The sequence below is a fragment of the Ictidomys tridecemlineatus genome, chromosome 12, assembly GCF_052094955.1.
Source record: "Ictidomys tridecemlineatus isolate mIctTri1 chromosome 12, mIctTri1.hap1, whole genome shotgun sequence".
Classification (NCBI taxonomy): Eukaryota; Metazoa; Chordata; class Mammalia; order Rodentia; family Sciuridae; genus Ictidomys; species Ictidomys tridecemlineatus.
Window position 1 is genome coordinate 97,910,687 of NC_135488.1, and position 18,722 is coordinate 97,929,408.

An 18,722-nucleotide genomic window follows, 5' to 3' on the forward strand; every position below is an offset into this window, starting at 1 on the left:
AGGAAGTCATCTCCAGCCTCCTTGCCCGTAAGAAGGTTTAAAACTAGCCAGAACCTCAGGAACAGTTGAGCTATTAATGGAAAGTGAGTCAACTCTGAGGCCCTTAAAGACCTATGTAGTATACACGACATTTCCATAGACCTTGAAGCATATCTAGAAAGACTTGTGGAAAGACAAAAGAGGGAGTCAGTTGCATTCCAGGCTGGGGCTGTTTATGTTAGTTGGGGCCAGGCTGGGTAGTTATGCATCTTTATGGAGCTGAGATGTCTGCAGAGGTAGAAGCCAGGAAGGCAGGATTAAAATGAATGGGAAAGGAAGAATCATCACCCCAGACTGTATCCTGAGCAATCTGGCCTTGGGCTTAGTTCAACTGCAGGTCTCCCTTTTCTTTCAGTTGGTAAGAAGAGAATCAGAGTGTGGGACAGGAGGGAGACCTCTTTTCTGTCCTTGCAAATGTGGGCTCTCATTTCCATGCCTGAGAAAGACTTTCCTTTTAGAAAATGACCTGGAGGTCCTCACTGGGCAGGATGCATTCCCAGAGACGGGCTCCCAGGCACCCAGGCAGGGGGCCTTCCTGCAGGGAACAGTGAAGCCAAGGGCCCTACAGTGTACCTTTTCACTCCAGGACGGGGCTGCTTGGCCTTCACCAGGGACTGCCTGTGTTTAGAAAGGGCAGGTCGAACCAGTGGGGGTGTTAGGGAGCCCTTTGTAGGCCAAGGGCTCACTTCATCTCCAGTTATGCTACATGGGAAAAGAAGAAAAGGGGGGTTTCTCTTTTTTTTCTATGACAAGTGACAGTTCTCCAGGTGACCAACCCCCTGCCCTGCTTCCCTCTTTATATTCACCTAAGAGTTCAAGCTCAGGGTCTGCAGTTTGGGAGGAAGGCTGTAGCCTACCCCTCCCCTTTATCTACACACACACACACACACACACACACACACACACACACACACACGAAGCTTTCCTCTCTTGACTGACTCTATCAGCCCAGCCTCATTTCCTTCCAGGCAGAGCCCTTGGAGCCCCAGGCCAAGCTGGTGTTGCTCTAAAAATAACCGTGTCCACAGTGATGAATGGGGAGGCATTTGCTCTCCTTTTCCTGCCTCAGCGTTGGGCCTGAATCATGTTGGGAAATGACATTCTGTTAACACAAGCACTTTTGTTTCCTCCTGTGCTCTCTCACCATCCGGTGGGGGCCCTGGCCAGGACTGGCTTTCAATTTTTAAAGTCTCCCTGGGGGTCCATTCAAAACCCCCATCCAGTGACATTAAGGAAAGCCATAGACAAAGAGAAATGGAGAGAAGTACCCTGTGCCTCCCCTGGGGATGCTAGGACATGCTGAGACACAGGTTGCATGGACCCCACCCCCCACCTGAGCTGACCAGACACCCAAGCGAAGAACCAGCTTTTGCACTCACCACCTGGCTCCAGGTAGCCACTTGATGAATGAATGGAAAATGAAAGGTTCCCAGACATGACTTATTAGTGCTCTGCTTCTATCCACCGAGTGGCTCTGTACCCGCTGGAGTCAGACCTGTGGAGGGGCGGGGGCGGGGGGGAGCAGGACTCTTATCAGGCAAGGGAAGCATTTGGGGCAACATTTTAAAATTTTCCATATCACCTGGCTCTGAATTCTGTTAGGCCAAGGACCATCTTTACATCTACCTGGTCCCTGATCTTGGTCTCTGGCTCAAAAGAGGTTTTTTTGTAAGTGCTTTCTGGTTCAAATAGAAATAAATAGCACCAAGAGTGGTGCAGAGAGAAAGCTGGAGTCAGCAGCCTTTCAAAGAACAAAGGTTGGGGCTTCTGGAATCTAGAGAGAGGACAAAGCCCTTCCATGTGGCCTTGAGCATCGACTTAGAGCCCCTTCTTCAGCCTGCCTCTGACCCTAGCTCACAGGCCACTTCAGACCTAGTGATTCTCTAAGCAAAGGAGTAGATGGCTCATTCCTCTCTCACAGGCCTCCTGTGAGGCCTTCTAATCCCTGAGCCTCATTTCTGTTCTTCTGCTTGGATTTGTATGGAATCTTGGTTTAATGGAACTGGTTTAAAAATGTCCTTTTTGACCCGCTATTGAACAGATCCTCTTAACCTTTAACTCATTTTTAAACAAAATGACAGAAGCTTTTGGATGAAGCAATAAACCTGTAAATAACCAACCTAAGAAATCCAGATTTTCCAGTACTGAAAGCAGTTCATTATTTGATGGGGTCACCTACACTTGATGGTCACTTCCATCTGTGTATCTGTAAGTGTGTAGAGACACAGGGGATGGGTCTTGTGGCTGTCTATGTGCCACATTACCCAGCTTCCTTGCATGTCCCCCTATTCCCAGTCCCTGATCACACACAGGTCTGCCTTGAAAGGAGATGGGGAGCATTTGGCCTAAGACCAAAAGTCTACGCTGCTGGGGAGACCAAGAGGGATCCTCCATATTTCAGTGAATAATGGCAGCAGATGATAGCTGTCAGAGGCTGATGTGCACTCCTGAACCCAGGGCCACAGGCATGTGACAGTTGGGGAGCACAATCTCATTCATGTAAGCAAGAGGCAAAACGGGAGACTCTCTAGGGGAGAAGGGCAAGCAGACGTCATGGGAGACTCTCACAAAAGCAGGAATAAAGAGACCCATTGCCCCAGCGACTCTAACCCTCTGAGTATCAGAAATTGATGGAGGAGTGGGAGAAATATGGGCATGGGGAGGAGACACTGGCTTCCACTGGGGTTCCACCAACGGCTCTTGCTGTGACTTCAAGTGTCTTCGTTGGTCAAATGATAACACAGGGTTGGTCTCTAATTTCAAGTTCTACCGAGCCACTTCCCTATTCAAAGTTGGAGGAATTGGCCAATAGGAGGAAGAGGCTGAGTAGCCTCTGGGCTCACCAGGCCAGTGGTGAGAGGGCTGAGTGGTTCCTAAATAGAAGCCTCCCTCTGCTCTTTCAACGTCTCCACTCTCCGTCTGTATCTCCTTGTATCAGGTTAATAGTGCTCTTTCTTAGAAGGCCTAAACTCCACCTCAGGGCAGTGATTCTCCCTGAAGTTCCTCCCTCTCTCCTTCTCCTCCTCTCCCAACTGCCTTTGGATCTGGCCTTTTCCTTCTTGACATCTCTGATAACTGAGCAAGCAGGGACCTTTCTCTCTGGCTTCCCTGGGCTTTAGCAGAGACAGTTTGAACTTGACTTCAGCAGGTTCCCTGACCACCTGAGCAGGGTTCTCAGTCTCCCAGGTGCAGGCATTTTTCCTGAGGTGTTTTTTCATGATTTTAATGTGCCCCCCAAATGTTTAAATGTTGGAAACTTAATCTTCAAATGCACATGTTGATGGTCTCTGGAGGTGGGGCTGTTAGGAGGTAATAAGGGCTACAGGAGGTAATGAGGGTGGGGCCCCCATGATAGCATTAGTGACTTTATAAGGAGAGGAAGAATGTACTCTCTTTCTTCCTCTCATCGTGAGATGATTCTGTCTGCCACATTATGTCTCAACAAGAAAGCCCTGACCAGTGCTAGGCCTCTCAGATCTCAGAATCATAAGAAATAAATCAATTTTCCCTACATATTGCCCAGTCTCAGATATTCTGTTATGGCAGCAGAAAAAAAAAAAAAAACTAAGACAAGAGATGCATCCCTAGGTGTGCTTATCTCTTTTCCCAAGCCAGATTCCTCCAGGATCTTGCCCTTGCTTGCTCTCCAAACTTTTTGGGGGTCCCTTCCTTGAAGGGCCTGTCCTGGATCAACTCAAACTCACTTGATCTTTACCAATATTTCTCATTTGGACATATGTATGCCTTCTTGGTCTTGCCCCTTCTCTAAGACTTCCATTTTTAATCTTTACTCTAGCTCTTACACTGACCTCCACGGCTAATGTGGAAAGGTATTGCCAAAGGGAAAGAGACCACGAGGACTGGACCTTCCCTCACCTCAGTTACCTCTATTAAGAAAAGGGTACAATGTAGCTCCAAGTATCTGGGGACCCTTATCCACTACAGGCTAAGGTGGCTCGTCTAGATCCTAAGGGACCATTTTGGATGTTTCCAGAGTACAGCCAAAGCCCATCTCAGGATATTTACATCGGGAACAGAAATTTCCATGGCTGAGCAAGGCTGTGAATGTACGTGCTGCTCTTGCTTCTGCCAAGTTCTCTCTGTTTGTAAGAGTCCCCCCTTGCTAAATGTGTCACCCGCTTGCTGAGGGTTAACAGCTCAGGAAGTGTTTGCTCTTTATGTGCAAAAGCAACTAAAGTTGTTCCAGCAGGCAGCCAGCCTGTGAGCTCTTCCTTTTACTTCTGTCTCTAGAACCTGTCTGAATAGCCCTGATCTGATGGGTGCCAGAGAGTAACTATTCTAAAATTAAAGGGCAAGCATATCTTTTTTAAAAAAAATTTGTTTTAAACTTGGTCCCTGTAATTTGACCTTTCCCTCAGTAAGGAAGGCTTCTCGGCAAGCTGATTTCACTGCTGTAAAGATAAATGAAAAGCTAAGTGGGGCTGTGAGCACCTCCCGGGGCTACGGCTGGTGACTTGACAAGTCATTTATTCCAGGGCATAGCCTGGCTTCTTGCCAAGCCCTTCAGTGTAAGCTCAGCCAAGGAGAAACCCGAGCGAGGTGGGTGACCCCCAGCATGGATCCTCTGCTTCCCAGCCAGGGCCTTCCAGCATCTGGTGGATGTGCACAATTAGTAATGCTTTTGAGGATGATGATTTGGTCTCATGGAAAAAGGCATCTTGGTCCAAGATAATGTCTGGGAAACTTTGACATTCCACCCTGAAGTGGTCCTACACTCACGTAGAATCACTAAGCAGCTGCATGATTGTATTACAGCATCTTCCTTGAGAGCCAGCTTGTCACTGAATCCAGCCCAAAACTCCAGCTTTTCTCAAACAAAAGGAGCCCTGATGTAGAAAGAGCTGGAATCAGCCAGATGGAAGCAAAGTATGGGTCGCCACGGCTGGAAGCACCTCCTAAAAGTTTTGGCCCAATCCCCCTCATTTTGTACATGAAAAATCAGCTTCAAGAAGGGGAGAGAATTTCCCAATGTAATCAGTGGGAGAACTGAACAAGAGGATAGAACTTTTGAAACCCATGAAACTCAGGGCTAAACAGCCCTACCTGACCCCATTTTAAAAGAACCACTAAGAGTGTGGTACCAGGCCAGAGAGGCAGTGGTGGAATCTCATGAGTGAAAAGAAATGAAACTGTATTGACAGAGTCCAACGGGAGAAACTTGGCTATCCTAGAGGGGAAATGAGGATGTGGGGGCCAAGCTTTTGGTAAGCCCTAAATACAAAGTTAAGCAAGACAGAGCAAGTTGCCCAGGTCTGTGAGCCAGGTTAAGAATCTGTACCAGTAAAATCTTTTCAGAGGACCTAACAGAAAAGAGCAATGGTAGTCATTCAACAGCTGCTCTGCGTAGGATGTTGTGCTGTCATGTTGATGCTACGGAGGTTGAAGAGGATAGAGTGGGGGCAGAATGGCCATTCCAAAACCCCTGTGATGCCTGTCAATGATAATATTTATAGGTACACACAAGAGTGTATGCATGTCAATGAATGGACTATTTCCTAAAACTCACTTCATTCTCTTTATTCTGAGATCTTGTCATCATGTTCTATCTTTTGGGGCTGTTGTTAATATAACCCTCGATTTTTAATAATATCCTCTCAATTAAATGTTGGCAACTCACTCAGGGTCCTCTTGAGTGTTTTGAAACTGCATTGGATGATGGAATCCAAAAATCTGGCACACATACATGGGTTGAGAGAAACCTGGGCTCTTAGGACAGAGAGACATGAGTTCAAATCCAGATTCAGTCAGGCCTTCATTATGTGACCTTGGGACAGCTTTTTAGCACTCAGAATTCAAGTTTCCTACCTGGGATACAAAAAGTCCCCAGAAGAGTGAAGACTTCCTGTGGAAGTACTCACCAATGTTCCCGCCCCTCTTAGAAGCTCTCCGCATGTGTTTCTGGGTGGAGAAACATGTACGCCTGCATGGCAATAGGTGCTGGATGAGGCACCAGGCCGTCAGTTGCTTTCATTTTCAAGGAGCTAAAGATGTTGCTGGCAAGAAAGTCTATTTCACCAGAAATCACGAGAGAAACATAGAAAGCCCAGCGCATCTCTCCTCTTCCCCAGAGCAGTTCCTTTGGTTTGGTAATGGTGACAGGAATTTTCAGATATTGCTTTCCACAGCTCACATTATATTGTTTTTCCATGGCTGGTTTCAGTTTATACTAAGGCTCCCTCAAAGCTCATAAAATTCCCTTTAAAACCTCATAAAATTTCACCTGTGGATGTTTATTGCCCACAGGATGTGAGCTATGTTCGTTCGGTTTTGATAGATTTACCATTATTAAACTCAGGCTCCCATTTCCCATCAGCCTTCTGAGGAGGGCTGCCTCTGATTTGGCATAGTGGGCAATCCCCTTTGTCCCACGGTGAGGACATATTTCAGCTCCCTGGAATTGAACTCAGCTGGTGGGCAGGACTTTGTCATGCCAGGTTCTTGAAGTTTAGGACTTTACTCCAGCTCTGGGCAATGGATGTATTCTATAAAGTTCACCCAAGCTCATTGCAGCCTCTTGAACTCCTCCCAGATGCCATTCTCAGGAATCCATCTGTGAATAGTTGTTGACCTGCATAGTGAAAAGCATTGGAGACATTGCAGGAATATTAAAGATGTTCTCTTGAAACACAAGGGCAACTATCAAGTGCAAAAAAACAAATTAAGCCGAATTAATCTCTCTGGGACATTCACCCACTGGCTTTAGTCTTATAGGATAATATTGTAAATATGTGCGGAAGGGCATCATCTCTTTTTTTTTAATCTCCTCTTTGCTCAGGCTAGACACTACCATATCATTGAATCTGACTTTAAGGACCTGGTTTCTAGATTTCTTGCTCTCCTGGTTGGTCCTCTTTGGGGTTTCCATTTGGATGTTTGTCTAAGTCACACTGGAGTCAGGAAGAGTCTACAGGGATGGAGCTCAGTCTACCTGGCATAAGATTCTTGTTGCCAAGATGAAAAATGGACCCAGCTGTATGGAGGCCCTTCAAGGGTATCCAGAGAGTTCAAAATAAGTTTTGGCCAAGCAAAGAACAGCTCTAGAAAGTCAAAACAGGCAGAGATCTTTGATCAGAGAATCCAGGGCAATTTGGGTGTTCTAAGTTGCAGAGTGAGAATCAAGGGAAAGTATAAAGACACAGACTGTGATAATGTGGAGAGAAGAAGGGGGCATGTGCAACTAAGAGTCTAAGCCTCATGCCTAGGGGACAATCTGGGTACTCACCAATGTCCCTGCCCCTCTTAGAAGTTCTCTGCATGTGTTTCTGTGTGGAGAAACAAGTACGCCTGCATTGCAATAGGTGCTGGATGAGACACAAGGCCGTTAGTTGCCTTCGTTCTCAAGGAGCTAAAGATGTTGCTGGCGAGAAAGTCTATTTCACCAGAAATATGATTGATATGTTTGAGGCAAAGAAACTGGACAAACAGACTAGGTCAAGGATTGTTATTTGATCCTAAACTTTAATATGAGGTGAGGCTGACATTGTTGACTGCTCCCTTGTCTGCATTATCTGGATTCCTTTGCTTGAAGGTGCAGATACCTAACTCATACTCTCATAAGCCCAAAGGAAATGTATTGGGTCACGCATCTCTAAGGTACTGTACTGAGGGTGATTCCTGCTTCAGGAACTGTTTGGACTTAGGTGTTTCTCCGTCTCTCAACTCCAAGTTATTCTTCCCCCTCCCCAGGCAGATGTTTCCAAATGGTAGCTTCCAGCAGCTTTTTGTTCACTTCCACCCAGTTTTAAATTCAACTGAAAATGAACCGGTTTCTTAATATTTCTAAAAAAAAAAATCCCAGAATTGGATCATGTGCACATTTCTGGAGCTCAGAGGTAGAGGTCTAGCCATGTAAGGCAGAGAATGATGAAAGGGTGGTTTCCCAGAAGGAAATGGGTGGATCCTGGTGAAGCACAGATGGTAGATGTCTGCATTCTGCCTCACTCCAGATTAGCACTAGAGCCAGGGCACCAGGCCTGAGATGGGACAGTGGGAAGACCTGGCAGTGGCAATGAGCTGAGAGTGTCTGCCACATGGAAGACCTCCTCTTTGCCAAAACTCAGCCCAGGGTCTCAGATACAGTCTCACCAGTGGTGGTGGTGGTGGGGGGGGGACAAAAAGGACCTTATCGTCACACTCCAGACCTCACCCTTTAACAAAAACTCCTGCCTGGATTGCAGGTATCCTTCTGCAGCCTGGACATTCCTCTGAGCCCTCAGGCAAAGCCCCCAGCTCCTCTGCACTTGAATGGCCTGCAAATCCTTCTGTCCCCAGCCTTTCTCAGCTATGGCCCTGCATATTCTGGAGTTTGCATTAGTCCCTTTCCAAAACCCAGGGGACATCTTGTGGGGTGAAGAAAGTACATTTAAAGCAGCTTCGCTTCTCCTCATCTTTCTCTCCTCTGGAAATAATCACAATAAAGCCTCATCATAATTTTAAAATGCAGGGCTTGGCTCTGCTTGGTAAGCCTGGGTCTGACTTGAACATAAACGCCAGAAGAGTAGACCTGCTCAGCCCTGGATGCATGCAGCTTTATTTATTTATCTTCCCCTGATCTTAATCTCACTCTCCCTGGAAGGCTCTGAGGAAAGGGGTACTTCTCAAAGCAGGGGCTTCTTGGGGAATCTTGTGTCCCCAACCCCAGGGACATCCTGCTTTCTTCTTTTTGGATAATAAGAGTCTTATCCTTCTTGTCCTCTCCTTCAACTCATCTACTGTAGGGCTGGAAACTTTCCTGACAAAGTAAAGACAGAGGTGACAAATCATATATGGGTCACATTCCTGTGTCTCCTTCTCTTGGCTAGCCCTAGGCTAGGGAGTCTGGAAAACGTCAAATGATTCAGAAAGTGAACTGAATGGGTTCTTCATGCTTCGCGTTTGGTGCCAGGGAGCAGAGCAGTGACTGATGCAAGAGCTGGACAGAGCAGGAGTTGAGCTGAAAAAGAAAGAAAGAAGGCAAGCAAGAAAAAAGAACCCAACCATAGTTAAGGACTTACATACCAAAGCATTTGGGAGAAGCACCAATGGGTGTGTGCATGCCTGCAGATCTCCGGTTGTTGCTGGAGGCAAGGCACGGCTGGACTATAAGGATGTGCTCAGCCAATTTTTGCAAGAGCTGCTCTTTCCTATGGCCTGTTCCTGTCCTGGGCCATTGAAAACTTAGTGACAGCATTGGGCAACTGGGGTAGATAGGATGGACTCAACAAAATCTTAGGGGATGGACAAATGTTACTTATTACACACAGAGGGGTAAGCTATGGAGAAAAGGCCCTCATGGGACAGTTATGTGCACCATGCTGTCCTTTAATCAGCATGTGTGGGTTCAGGAAGCCTGGCAGTCTACAGGTATGATCTCTGGAGACCTCATCACTTATATATGGAGAAGACACACTGAGTCGTGGCTGATGCCATTTTTCTTCAAGAATCCCTCAGGACCCTCCACCCCCATCTCACACTGCCCAAGTCCACTGAGCTCTAGGATTCTGCCCTATCCTGCTACCACCAAGTTCCAGACCTTGTGGGTCCAACTCTTGTTTCTCTGGGCCAGACACTTAAATGGAGTGGTCTGGTTTTTCCTCATGCTCTTACTAGTCAATGTGGAACATAAACTCTTGATCTTATTTCTACCAGATATCAAAAGCTTTCTCTTCTTTCAGTAAAACCATCCTCATATAAATAAACAAATGGTTTTCAAAATTTTTGAATTTTGAAAGTTAAAAAAACACACATTGACTTTTCCCCCTTTCATTCCTGTTTGAACAACCCTAATTCCCCACCCCTGATGCGGTTGTCTTGAAGAGAATTAAGAGTGAGAAAGTATAAAAAAGAAAATCACAAAGATTGATAGTTTGTATGCAATTACATTTCAGTTTCATTAGTTCTTTGTAGCCACTTCCACAAATAATCTTTTTTTTAATGTAACAACTTTATTGAGATATTTTTTAACATACCATACAATTCACTGATTTAAAGTGTGTGATTCAATGATTTTTATTATATTCACAGAGTTGTCACAATCTTTTAATATAAGTAGTGCTTTCTGGAAGGAAAACACTGGGGTAATGGGACATGTGCACATTAAAAAAGCACATGTGTGTGTTTGTGTTTGTGTTTAAGTCTACAAAATGTCGGGGGCTGGGGATGTGGCTCAAGCGGTAGCGCGCTCGCCTGGCATGCGTGCGGCCCGGGTTCGATCCTCAGCACCACATACCAACAAAGATGTTGTGTCCGCCGAGAACTAAAATAAATAAATAAATATTAAAAATTCTCTCTCTCTCTCTCTCTCTCCTCTCTCACTCTCTCTTTAAAAAAAAAAGTCTACAAAATGTCCAATTTAAACATGTTAAATTGCTCAATGTAAAATCTAGCCCAAGAGAGTTTGTAAGACACCAGCTTCATGTCTCTGTTCTGGCTTAGGGGAAAGGGAGCTTGCTTGTTACGGAGCCCCAGCTTTGACATAGATATCATTATGCAATCTGTCCAAGAAGATTCTCCCTGGAAGGAAGAATATTGTTCCCATTTTTCAGATGAACTGAGGTCTCAGCTTCGAAACCACCCAGCCAGAGAGAGGCAGAGCTGCAGATTTTAATGTGTCTATGTGCAACCAAGGTTATTCTGTCCAAAACTCTCTCCTATCTCAGACTGCCTTGGAGGCAAAAGACAGCATCAGGGCTGTTCTAGAAAGGTTTTTCTGCTTTCAGTTTCTTTCCTTCCTTCCTTCCTTCCTTCCTTCCTTCCTTCCTTCCTTCCTTCCTTCCTTCCTTCCTTCCTTCCCTCCCTCCCTCCCTCCCTCCCTCCCTCCTTCCTTCCTTCCTTCCCTGTTGCTGGGGATCAAGAACCCAGGGCCTTCCATGTTGTAGGCAAACACTGTACCACTCAGCTATATCCCCAGCTCACAAGGTTTCTTTGCTTTCATGGGCTTAGATTCTGAGCTTCTTTACCATTCTGGAAGCCCCTCAGAGGTAAACTATGCTAGACTGATGTTTCCAGAATGTGTTTTGTCTGTGTCAACCACATGTTGACAGTCCAGAGGTTTGGAGATTTTGTCACAGGCCTTCTTCTGCCAAAGAAGCCGTGACATGGCCTAGTGTCATGAGCTCAGACCCTAAGGCTCTGACAACTAATGCCTTCAGAGTCATCTCTCAGTCCTGGAGATCCAGTAGGGTTGGAAGAATGATAGATTTATGGCATTTGATCCTGGAACACCTTGTATTGCCTGGACCAGAGCAGTGTAGAATTGGGTCTGCTTGCACATGGAGAGTTAACCTGCCCTCAGCTTTCCCCCTTCCTTGGACTTCTCAAACTGTTTCATGTATTTTCTTTGACTTGCCACTTTCTTCCTTAAATTTGCTCTTGTTTCTTTCTGTTTCAGAAAGGATTTTAAATGGCATAGATTTAAAACAATTAACGGTAGCTAGTGTTGACAGGTAGTTGGGGAAACATTCTCATTTACCATTGGTGGACATTTAAAATGGTGTATCCTATTTGGAAAGTAATTGGCAATATCTGTGAAAATCTTAAATAGGCAAATACATGGACTCAAGCAGTTTTAGTTCATGAAATCAATACTATGGAGATGCTTGCACAATTGTGTAAAGACATATATGCAAAGTTGTTAGAGCTTTATTTGTAGCTGTAAATATTTAGAAATAATCCAAACATTCATCAATAAGGGCCTGGTTTTGTAAATTGGCACATTCATATAAGAATATTTTGCAACCATTAAAATGGTAGCACTCCATATATTTTCATTAAAGTAGCCAACGTAATTTATATATAAAGCCTTGAAAGCAGCATGCACATTGTAATAGGTAACATTTGTTAGCAACTTACTATGTGTCAGACACTTGTACTTTCATTTGTTGCCTTATTTAATTTTCAAAGCAACTATATTTATATTATTATTGTCCCTATTTTCAGATTAGGTTTTTAAAAATTACAAATCTTTCTCCAATACTACTTGCCTAATAAATGCTGAGATGGGAATCCAGATCCATCTCATTCCTCAGCTTCCCAGTATGATCACATTTTGGTAGAAGATATATACATATATGCATGGAGGTTGGTACAAGTTTTGAGCAAAAAAGATTTGCTTGGTGGGCTGCTCTTTATCCTCCTAGGCTCCTTGGATGTCTCTGTTCTTTCCTTCAGTTCTGGGTGGGGTTCATCATCTCTTCTGAGGTGCTTCCAGAGCTACTTAGGAAGATCCCAATGCTCATCACTAACCTCCACCCTAAACGTTAGTTGATATGTTTATTGCTTCTTTTGCTATGTTCTTTCCTAAGTCTAGTTTATTCCACTGTACAACCCTGGAGCTTATTGTTTGAAACCCTAAGGGGCTTTCATACAAACTGAACCAAGGGCTAGGGGTTAGGTTCAAGGTCAAAATGTCAGCGCAGATGGTGACTGCTGCTATACTGGGGAAAGAACCTGCTGGGCAGACAAGGAGGCAGCATCCCAGTTGCTTTTAGGATGGCCTGAGTAGAGTTCTGAGCCCCAGAGGAAGCCTTCCACAGGGCCAGAGCAGATTCACTGGGAAACCTAAAGCTTCAGGTGCAATGAAGTGCCCACATTCAGTTTGCATCTGTATGCAAAATAACACTTTGTGTTTGAGAGAACCCCCGCCAGATGGCATGAAGTTCAAACTTCATAAAACCTGGACCCCCACCAGCTCCCATCCAGAACTTCTCCTTACTTCTCTATCCCAGATGCAACCTCTCCCTTCTAAGGTGATGGTAACCTAATCGTCTTTAAATGACAGGTTTCTTGATTCTGAATGGCCCTCTTATCAATCACCTTAATCATGATGGTCTGCACCTCTAAATCAATGTGCCCTGGAAGTAGATTGGATGTCTTAGGTCTCTAAGAGTGTCTGGATATTTGGGCAAGCCCAGGGGAAGAAGTGTATTTATCCCTCAGATCTCAAAGGACCACTGAAAGGTCAACTGGTGTTGTAGCAGGCTAGAATTGTAGCCTCTCATGTGGGAACACTGGGTGCCTTGTGCATTCACAGGCCCAATCAGAAACACATTCATCTATGATTAATTAGAACAAGAAGAAACCACATCATCTTAATGGGGTCATTTTTAAAAGTTATTAATTGCTTGAAGTTCAAATATTTCAAAAGATGTTCAATGGGTCCTTGAAAATAAAAATACTGAAAATCACTCCTTTCAACCTCCATTCTCCTGAGCATTAGCCTTTTCAAAGCAGAGCAGATCCCAGAGCCAGGAGACAGTGCCTGTGAGCCCATATGTTGAGACTGAGCCAAAAACTTGTCTACTCAAGGCAACTTGGTCACTCCCAGCATGAGCATCTGGAAAAGTCTCTGAGAGGGAGACCGATGGTTTCTGTTTTAAGAAGGAGATCATTGCACGATCCCTGCACAATGCTTTTCTGCAGCCCTTGTCTGATTGCTCAGCCTTGACCCTCCAGGTAGCAGGACAAGTGGTGTATATGGTATCTGGGTTAAGAATCATCTATAGGACTGGGGACATGGCTCATTGACAGAGCACTTGCCGAGTATGTGCGAGGCCCAAGTGCCACATCTTAGCCTATCTCTCAGCCCCTCATTATCTACTCTTATAAAATATTAATTGGCCAGAGGCAAGAGCAAGAGAAGAAAAGGAGCATAGAATTAAAAAGTGGAGAAAAGAAAGTGTGATAATGAAAGACAAAGAAGAAAAGTGAAGGGGAGGGAAGTAAAAGAAGGAAGAGGAGTGAGTTAGGTCAGAAAAGGGAGAAGAAAGAAAGAAGGATTTTTTAGCAACTCTGGAAAACCATGGTTTGTGACAGAGATGACCACAAAGCCAATCAAATGTTTTGGAAACTCCAGGAGAGGATGTGAATACTTTTCCTACATGTGGGTGAAGATTCCTTCTCCACCCCAAGTGTCCCTGCCCCTCCCACAGTCCCAGCATACCATTCCTGTAGACCAGACCCACTTATCCAACATACGATGTTCGTTTTCTCCACCCAATTTGGGTTGTTCTTGAGCTAACATGGGTGTTTCAGGATTGTGGTGAGATTTTGCAAACCTCAAACAACACATAGCAGAGCAATTCCTAAAATACCACCACCTGGGGTAAACACAGGCCAGCTGTTGCACAGCTGGCCCACATCAGCCCTCAGCACCAGAGGTAGAGCAGAGCTATAATTCAACAAGATAAAGAAGCACCTTCTACAAGGCAGGGGATGCAGAGCTGCAGCAGGCAAAGCCCAGGAGAGGAGCAGCCCAGACACTTTGGCTTGGGTTTCCTTTGTCTTTCCAGTTTTATTATAAATATACTCATATAAAAAATAAGTACCACTCTACTTTTGCATAACACTTTATAATTTAAGCATTTCCCATGCATTGTCTTGTTCAATTCCTTTGCATTTAAAATTGTTTAGAAATTAGCTAAATGTTAAATGTCTATATAATTTCCCCCACTCAACCCACATATTTTCCACAAACATTGTCTCTCACTTTCTTATAAATGCAGCACAGGCAAAAAAAAAAAAAAAAAAAGAAAAAATTTCTTGTGCTTTTTTTCCCTCTTGTCTCTTCTAAAGCAGCCTTCCCTCCTCTGGCCAGTTCTCGTGACACTGTAATTATGGGTTTTTGCAATTTTGCTTTCCTGTTTAATCTGCAAGATTGTAATACTTTGTTCCCTTTTCCGCTTACCTTTGATAAAAGGTTTGTTCTTTGTACCTGTGGCTTGCCTCTTCACTTCCTCCTTCACTGTCACTAAGCTCTTTTGGGAGAGGATAATGAGAAGCACACAGATAAGATGTTGCTTAATCGCCTCTTCCTTCTGGCCCTCACCCTGCAGCTGCCTTTCTGCTCCTCATATTGTATTGTCTAGGATCCTTTACTTAGCTGGGCACCTGGGAAAATTGTTTAACCTCCCTGAGCCTCTTCTCCCTCAACTATAACATCAGGAGAGTAGAGGTGACCTAACAGCCTTGTGGTTAAGACAGAGAGTGATACATGGGTGCTCTAGAGATTGGTGCCTGGGGTGGCTGTTAAGGTTTAGATATGAAGCATCCCCCAAAAGCTCACGTGTGAGACAATGCAAGAACATTCAGCATTGAATATGATAGGTGTAACCTTATCAGTGGACTAATTCACTAGTAGGGATTAACAGGATGGTAACTGTAGAGAGGTAGGGTATGGCTGGAAGAGAGAGCTCACTGGGAGCATGACTTTGGGGAATACATTTTGTCCCTGATGCATGGAGCGCTCTCTTTCTCTCTCTCTCTCTCTCTTTTTTTTAATATTTATTTTTCAGTTATCAGCAGACACAACATCTTTGTTTGTATGTGGTGCTCAGGATTGAACCCGGGCCTCACGCATGCCAGTCGAGCGCGCTACCGCTTGAGCCACATCCCCAGCCCCGTCTCTCTCTCTCTCTTAAAGAGAGAGAGAGAGAGAGAGAATTTTAATATTTTTATTTTTTAGTTCTCTGCGGACACAACATCTTTGTTGGTATGTGGTGCTGAGGATTGAACCTGGGCTGCATCCATGCCAGGCGAGCGCGCTACCGCTTGAGCCACATCCCCAGCCTGCATGGAGCTCTTTTTGCTTCTTTGTTGCTGTGTCCTGAGCTGCTTTCCTCTGCCATGCCCTTCTATCATGATGTTCTGCCTTACTTTGGACCCAGGGCTAAGGAGTTAGTCGACCATGGACTGAACCTCTGAACTTGGGAGCCAAAATAAACTTTTCCTCCTCTATGTTGTTCTCATCAGACCTTTTGGTCATAGCAATGGGAAAACTGACTAAAACAGAGGCATTGATGCTCATAAATGTCTGTTCCCCATCTCTTCATTGTACTTTCATCTCGTTTCTCACCAATGAGAAGCACAGAGCCACGAGGGGCATACACATGTGGAGTCACAGGCCTATGCTTCACTCTAGCTTTTGCCTCTCAAATTTGACAACTCATTTTTGTCTCCTTTAGTGCATGCATAAAATGGGGAGGAAAGAATCTTCAGCACTCATCAATCAATGTGATTGTCAGTGTCAGATGGGATGTGTGTTAAAGCCCCTTCTAAACTAGAGATACACCAACTTTAACCTTAAAGATGAGACGTTGCTCAGGATAGGACTAAGTTGTCCTACTCCATTTGAAAATTTCCTAAGGACATTTTAAAAAAGAGTAGTAAAATACAAATACCATAAAAGTTGCCATCGTAACCACTTTTAAAGTGTGTAGTTTGGTAGTGTTAATTCTATTCACATTGTTGTGAAACCAATCCCAGAGTGTTTTCATCTGGCAAAACTGGATTCAGAGTATTTTAACATGTTATTATCTCTACCAAAACAGCATCAAGTCAGTAAGGGTGTGTTTCCCTTTGGGAGATTTCCTATTTCAGTCCCCTAAGGCTGAGGCAGTTCATTGAGTTTTTACTGGGGCAGCCAGTAAAGTCTTACGGAGGGTTGGGCCCATTGGTTTCCCCTGGGCCATCAGGGAAACTCACTCTTCCTGGCCCTTTTGCAACAATAGAATTCGTTTTTGGCTTCCAGTCTTACTTACTTTGCTTTTTCACTATAAAAGCAAACCATTAGAACCTCAAGATGGGGCAAATGGCTCATGACTCAGGAAGGACAGGAAGGCCACAGAAGGTCTGTGTCCACCTCAAAGTTTCTACAAGGTCCCCCGCCTGCCCTCACTGGCGTCCTTGTGCATTAGTTCATTTCCCATTGCTATAATGAAATACTGAAGCGGAGTACTCTTAAAAGAAAAGATGTTTACTTTGCTGAAAGTTTTGGAGGCTGAAAGTTCAAATAGCATGCAATCAGCTTTGGCAGGGGCCCTGGGGCTGTGTCACCTCATGGCGGGTGGCATCATGGTGAGAATGTGTGTGAGAAGGAGAGCTCACAGGGTGAGGCAAGAAGCCAGAGGGTGATTCAGGGATCAGTCTTACTCTTTTAAAACAACTCACTCTTATAAGAACTCAGAGACCCACAGAACTGCTTTAATGTCTTCTAAGTGCAGTGCCCCTAAGGGCCAATTAGCGCCTACCATGTGCCACCTCTTAAAGAGCCCACTTCTCCTTTATACCATTATACTGGGAACCATACATGAACCCTTGAGCGCCAAACCATATCCAGGCCACACCTCCTTCCCAATGCTTTTATATTCTTTAAAGTTAACCCTACTTCAACTGCACCAGTTGACCATTTACCATTTCTCCATATGTTTTAGTCAGCTTTTTTGCTACTGTGACTAAAGGATCTGACCAGCACAATTATAGAGGAGAAAAGGTTTATTGGAAGGCTCACTGCTTCAGAGATCCTAGTCCATAGAAGGCAGACTCCATTCCTCAGGGCTCAAGGTGAGGCTGAACATCATGGTGGGAGAGGATGGAAGAGGGAAGCAGCTCACATCATGAGATCAGAAAGCAGAGAGAGAATCTACTCACCAAATACAAATATATATGCCAAAGCCACGCCCCAATTTCCTTCTCCTCCAGCCAGACCCTACCACTTCAGTTAACCCCACCAAGGATTAATTCACTAATTATGCTAAGGCTATAACCTAATCATTTCTCCTGCAAACCTTCTTGCATTGTCTTCTGTGAGCTTTTGGGGGACACCATACCTGGCTACATTTGTAGATAAGTGCTTGATTCCCAATAATAAGGTTAGGGGACCCAAAAGCACATTTCCTCCCATCAGGCTAATGGCACCATTGTCTTGAGCAGTGATGTCAGTGGTGACCATTGCAGAGTTGTCTGTCGAGGGGCTCTGGTGGAATACTGCACGCTGGATTTCTTTCCTATGTACCATTCCTCTTTCTCTTTGTCCTCCAAGAGTGTCTATGGATATTGTCTTTTTTTCTTGATTAAACTCCTTTGTCTTCACTCGTCTCCATGACTCTGTCTCTGAACATGTTCATTTGTTCTTTGATTTCTGCTTCATTTTCTTCACTTTTATCAAGAAAAAGAAAAATGAAAACCTTCTGCATCGATCCTTCCTGTGAAAGGGGAGAGCTATTTTGTTATTTAAAGTGCTTGGCTTGCTGCCTCCTTTTGAGCATTTTTAGCGTATATATATATTTTTTAATACGTCTTACTTCTTTGTGGTGTCTTGAAAAAGGAGACTCCTCTCCCCTAATGATCTCTTTAATAGTTTTAATTCCTTCCTGTTTGAATGTGAATTTGCATATTCTCTATTTGATCTTGCCAAATTTCTAAGATTTTGAGAAATCTTCCATTTTGACTAGGAAAGGAAAATCTTGGTTATCACTCTATTCCTATGAACTATGAGAATTTGGGTCAATCACTTAGCTCTGAGTACTTCAATTTTCCCACTTCTACATACTGATAATGTGTTAGTCCTATTTTCATCACTGTGACAAAATAACTGAGAAAAACAACTTAGGGGAGGAAAGATTTATTTTGGCTCACAGTTTCAGAGGTTTCAGTCCACTGTCAACTGGTGCCATTGTTTCTGAGCCCGCGGTGAGGCAGTACATTGTAGTGGAAGAGCAAAGTTGCTCACCTTTTAGAGGAAAGGAAGCCGTGAGAAAGCAAAAAAGGGTCTGTGGACAAGATATCACCTTCCAGAAAATGCTCCCAATGACCTACTTCCTCCCACAGTCTCCACCATCTGCCAATATCCATCCATTGATGATGTCAGAGTCCTTATGATTCAATCACTTCCTAGAAGCCCCACCTCA

The 18,722-nt window shown here is 44.5% G+C and overlaps 1 long non-coding RNA gene across 1 annotated transcript; it reads right to left on the reverse strand.

Annotated features, from left to right (window-relative positions):
- Window positions 1–5,793: 5,793 nt before the first annotated feature.
- Window positions 5,794–15,285, reverse strand: LOC144369411 (uncharacterized). Its single transcript, XR_013429121.1, has 3 exons — window positions 14,723–15,285; window positions 7,283–8,992; window positions 5,794–6,628 (listed from the first exon to the last, which is right to left on the reverse strand). It is a non-coding gene; the product is annotated as an uncharacterized LOC144369411 (long non-coding RNA).
- Between the last annotated feature and the right edge of the window lie 3,437 nt (window positions 15,286–18,722).